Raw genomic sequence first — 5783 nt, 5'->3', positions numbered from 1 at the left:
ACCATGTGGCCTAATGGATAAGGCGTCTGACTTCAGATCAGAAGGTTGAGGGTTCGAGTCTGTTCATGGTTGAGTCTTTTTCTCACAGCACCCAACTTATCTTTACATACAAACTGGAAACAAACTCTTACAATACTCCTTTCACTCTCACTCATTAAGAAAGCCCAATGCAAACTGCACAATCAGTCACGTTATGCCTTCAGCATTGCTACTTTTCTGTCTTTCTGCCATACCAAAGTACCTCTTCATAAATGCCACGGATATGCAATACGTACACAACAATATGACATGGCACAATCATTCCGAACAGAACTGTGGGTAGATTCAGTGCAGGGAGTGTGTGCGTGCAGAAAGCAGAAACTATGCATGGGTAGAAGCTCTATGATTTTCTCCAGGAATAATGCAAATTGTCCCTCAGAAAAAGTATAGTACTAGAAAAGAATCATAAAGGATTGACACAATTGCTGCTTTTGCTGTTGCCCCAGTTGTGTAATCTGTCAAGGACTGGTCTCTTGCAGATTGAGGCACCTAGTTGCAATTGTGTGGTAAAGATCACCCTTACAACCATTTTTGCTATAAACTTGAGATCTTTCTGAGATACTATCTCACAGACTTCTTATGAATGAGGAACTCTGAAATTGTCACATTCCAATCTGTACGTCCTTAAAACTCTGCTGGTTATTCAAATGGGCAGATTGTTTTTTAAATTCCTTTCTGTCTCGAGTTGTAGTTATATTGATACAGAGGAATAATTGTTGAATGATATATATTGGTTTGATTGAAATATGTTCGTAGAGGTGGTGATAGGCTTTCTGTGTCTGTCTGAGAGCAAGGACCGGTTAATGTCTTTTTCCAAGAGCAGTTTGTTGTGAAAGGTATCAGGCAAAGGAGTATGTATTGTGATGTGGTTCTCTGACTGCTTCTGTCCACTTGCCAAAAGTTCCAAGGCCCTATGATAGCACAAAAACGGTAAGATTGAAGTGGTGGGTGCCGGAGGTTTAAAATGGTCAGTTTAATTAAAGACAGAAAAGTGAAACGAATGACTGCAGAAATACTGTATGTGGTCATGAACTGAGATGAAAGGATGATTTTGGAACTCTGTCTTGCAGATTACCCTCAATGCCGCAATGGATAGGGCACTACTCTCACAGACCAGGGTGTGTAACTTTAAGTCTATCTGAGGAGCACACCCTGAACTAATACATTTTTGTTGAAACCTAATCATATTGTTTACTCTTCCTCGTAGCAGCTTGCCAGGGTGATAGTATATTGCAACAGAACCATTCCACTTCTTCACTGAAAAGAGTCATGCTGGTTACCCAAATGTGCAGCGTGTCATTTTATACAGCTTTCTTTATTGAAATTAAACTTGGACTCACTTGAAATATTCTCTTTCAAAATGAATGTTTTGAGCTGCTGTGAATTTTATTTCTACAGGTGGTGACAGGCTTTCAGGTACGTGCTTAGGTCAAGGCCCTGTTCATGTCACTTGAATAAGCTAATTCAGGGAGCAAATTAGCAAGTCAAGAAATGGGAAGTCTGAACTACTGTCAAAGCAGTTTCATTCTCTTTTCAAATAATCCAAGAATACCATTGCAGCATAAAACAGAGTATTAAATAAAAGAAGAAAGGAGGATTAACGGCAAAAAAGCACAGCATAAGATATGAAACTTTGGAAATTATCTAGATATTGTTTGAAAAAACTCCTTTGATGGAAAGAAGATGAAGAACGGTATGGGATCCTGTCCTGCGCACCTGTAATTGATATGTTCCACATCCATTCATACCACCTAACCCTAAACACCCAAACATATTGCAGTCAGTGACCATGTGGCCTAATGGATAAGGCGTCTGACTTCGGATCAGAAGATTGAGGGTTTGAGTCCCTTCATGGTTGAGTCTTTTTCTCACAGCACCCAACTTCTCTTTACATACCAACTGGAAATACACTCTTACAATACTCCTTTCACTCTCACTCATTAAGAAAGCCCAATGCAAACTGCACAATCAGTCACGTTATGCCTTCAGCATTGCTACTTTTCTGTCTTTCTGCCATACCAAAGTACCTCTTCATAAATGCCACGGATATGCAATACGTATACAACAATATGACATGGCACAATCATTCTTAACAGAACTGTGGGTAGATTCAGTGCAGGGAGTGTGTGCGTGCAGAAAGCAGAAACTATGCATGCGTAGAAACTCTATGATTTTCTCCAGGAATAATGCAAATTGTCCCTCAGAAAAAATATAGTACTGGAGAAGAATCATAAAGGATTGACACAATTGCTGCCTTTGCTGTTGCCCCAATTGTGTAATCTGTCAAGGACTGGTCTCTTGCAGATTGAGGCACCTAGTTGCAATTGTGTGGTAAAAATCACCCTTACAACCATTTTTGCTATAAACTTGAGATCTTTCTGAGATACTATCTCACAGACTTCTTATGAATGAGGAACTCTGAAATTGTCACATTCCAATTTGTACGTCCTTAAAACTCTGCTGGTTATTCAAATGGGCAGATTGTTTTTTAAATTCCTTTCTGTCTCGAGTTGTAGTTATATTGATACAGAGGCATAATTGTTGAATGATATATATTGGTTTGATTGAAATATGTTCGTAGAGGTGGTGATAGGCTTTCTGTGTCTGTCTGAGAGCAAGGACCGGTTAACGTCTTTTTCCAAGAGCACTTTGTTGTGAAAGGTATCAGGCAAAGGAGTATGTATTGTGATGTGGTTCTCTGACTGCTTCTGTCCACTTGCCAAAAGTTCCAAGGCCCTATGATAGCACAAAAACTGTAAGATTGAAGTGGTGGGTGCCGGAGGTTTAAAATGGTCAGTTTAATTAAAGACAGAAAAGTGAAACGAATGACTGCAGAAATACTGTATGTGGCCATGAACTGAGATGAAAGGATGATTTTGGAACTCTGTCTTGCAGATTACCCTCAATGCCGCAATGGATAGGGCACTACTCTCACAGACCAGGGTGTGTAAGTTTAAGTCTATCTGAGGTGCACACCCTGAACTAATACATTTTTGCTGAAACCTAATCATATTGTTTACTCTTCCTCGTAGCAGCTTGCCAGGGTGATAGTATATTGCAACAGAACCATTCCACTTCTTCACTGAAAACTGTCATGCTGGTTACCCAAATGTGCAGCGTGTCATTTTATACAGCTTTCTTTATTGAAATTAAACTTGGACTCACTTGAAATATTCTCTTTCAAAATGAATGTTTTGAGCTGCTGTGAATTTTATTTCTAGAGGTGGTGACATGCTTTCAGGTACGTGCTTAGGTCAAGGCCCTGTTCATGTCACTTGTATAAGCTAATTCAGGGAGCAAATTAGCAAGTCAAGAAATGGGAAGTCTGAACTACTGTCAAAGCAGTTTCATTCTCTTTTCAAATAATCCAAAAATACCATTGCAGCATAAAACAGAGTATTCAATAAAAGAAGAAAGGAGGATTAATGGCAAAAAAAGCACAGCATAAGATATGAAACTTTGGAAATTATCTAGATATTGTTTGAAAAAACTCCTTTGATGGAAAGAAGATCAAGAACGGTATGGGATCCTGTCCTGCGCAACTGTAATTGATATGTTCCACATCCATTCATACCACCTAACCCTAAACACCCAAAGATATTGCAGTCAGAGACCATGTGGCCTAATGGATAAGGCGTCTGACTTCAGATCAGAAGATTGAGGGTTCGAGTATGTTCGTGGTTGAGTCTTTTTCTCACAGCACCCAACTTATCTTTACATACAAACTGGAAACAAACTCTTACAATACTCCTTTCACTCTCACTCATTAAGAAAGCCCAATGCAAACTGCACAATCAGTCACGTTATGCCTTCAGCATTGCTACTTTTCTGTCTTTCTGCCATACCAAAGTACCTCTTCATAAATGCCACGGATATGCAATACGTACACAACAATATGACATGGCACAATCATTCCGAACAGAACTGTGGGTAGATTCAGTGCAGGGAGTGTGTGCGTGCAGAAAGCAGAAACTATGCATGGGTAGAAGCTCTATGATTTTCTCCAGGAATAATGCAAATTGTCCCTCAGAAAAAGTATAGTACTAGAAAAGAATCATAAAGGATTGACACAATTGCTGCTTTTGCTGTTGCCCCAGTTGTGTAATCTGTCAAGGACTGGTCTCTTGCAGATTGAGGCACCTAGTTGCAATTGTGTGGTAAAGATCACCCTTACAACCATTTTTGCTATAAACTTGAGATCTTTCTGAGATACTATCTCACAGACTTCTTATGAATGAGGAACTCTGAAATTGTCACATTCCAATCTGTACGTCCTTAAAACTCTGCTGGTTATTCAAATGGGCAGATTGTTTTTTAAATTCCTTTCTGTCTCGAGTTGTAGTTATATTGATACAGAGGAATAATTGTTGAATGATATATATTGGTTTGATTGAAATATGTTCGTAGAGGTGGTGATAGGCTTTCTGTGTCTGTCTGAGAGCAAGGACCGGTTAACGTCTTTTTCCAAGAGCAGTTTGTTGTGAAAGGTATCAGGCAAAGGAGTATGTATTGTGATGTGGTTCTCTGACTGCTTCTGTCCACTTGCCAAAAGTTCCAAGGCCCTATGATAGCACAAAAACGGTAAGATTGAAGTGGTGGGTGCCGGAGGTTTAAAATGGTCAGTTTAATTAAAGACAGAAAAGTGAAACGAATGACTGCAGAAATACTGTATGTGGCCATGAACTGAGATGAAAGGATGATTTTGGAACTCTGTCTTGCAGATTACCCTCAATGCCGCAATGGATAGGGCACTACTCTCACAGACCAGGGTGTGTAAGTTTAAGTCTATCTGAGGTGCACACCCTGAACTAATACATTTTTGCTGAAACCTAATCATATTGTTTACTCTTCCTCGTAGCAGCTTGCCAGGGTGATAGTATATTGCAACAGAACCATTCCACTTCTTCACTGAAAAGTGTCATGTTGGTTACCCAAATGTGCAGCGTGTCATTTTATACAGCTTTCTTTATTGAAATTAAACTTGGACTCACTTGAAATATTCTCTTTCAAAATGAATCTTTTGAGCTGCTGTGAATTTTATTTCTAGAGGTGGTGACAGCCTTTCAGGTATGTGCTTAGGTCAAGGCCCTGTTCATGTCACTTGTATAAGCTAATTCAGGGAGCAAATTAGCAAGTCAAGAAATGGGAAGTCTGAACTACTGTTAAAGCAGTTTCATTCTCTTTTCAAATAATCCAAAAATACCATTGCAGCATAAAACAGAGTATTCAATAAAAGAAGAAGGAGAATTAACGGCAAAAAAGCACATCATAAGATATGAAACTTTAGAAATTATCTAGATATTGTTTGAAAAAACTCCTTTGATGGAAAGAAGATGAAGAACGGTATGGGATCCTGTCCTGCGCACCTGTAATTGATATGTTCCACATCCATTCATACCCCCTAACCCTAAACACCCAAACATATTGCAGTCAGTGACCATGTGGCCTAATGGATAAGGCGTCTGACTTCAGATCAGAAGATTGAGGGTTCGAGTCCCTTCATGGTTGAGTCTTTTTCTCACAGTTCCCAACTTATCTTTACATACCAACTGGAAATACACTCTTACAATACTCCTTTCACTCTCACTCATTAAGAAAGCCCAATGCAAACTGCACAATCAGTCACGTTATGCCTTCAGCATTGCTACTTTTCTGTCTTTCTGCCATACCAAAGTACCTCTTCATAAATGCCACGGATATGCAATACGTATACAACAATATGACATGGCACAATCATTCTTAAC

At 39.4% G+C, this 5783-nt stretch overlaps 1 non-coding gene across 1 annotated transcript; it reads left to right on the top strand.

The window, feature by feature from the left end:
• The first annotated feature begins 1824 nt into the window (after nt 1-1824).
• Nucleotides 1825-1897, top strand: TRNAR-UCG (transfer RNA arginine (anticodon UCG)). Its single transcript has one exon. It is a non-coding gene; the product is annotated as a tRNA-Arg (tRNA).
• The last annotated feature ends 3886 nt before the right edge of the window (nt 1898-5783 follow it).

The sequence above is a fragment of the Pleurodeles waltl genome, chromosome 4_1 (genome assembly GCF_031143425.1).
Source record: "Pleurodeles waltl isolate 20211129_DDA chromosome 4_1, aPleWal1.hap1.20221129, whole genome shotgun sequence".
NCBI lineage: Eukaryota > Metazoa > Chordata > Amphibia > Caudata > Salamandridae > Pleurodeles > Pleurodeles waltl.
The sequence above is the reverse complement of the archived record's forward strand: the minus strand, read 5'-3'. Positions and strand labels throughout refer to the sequence as shown.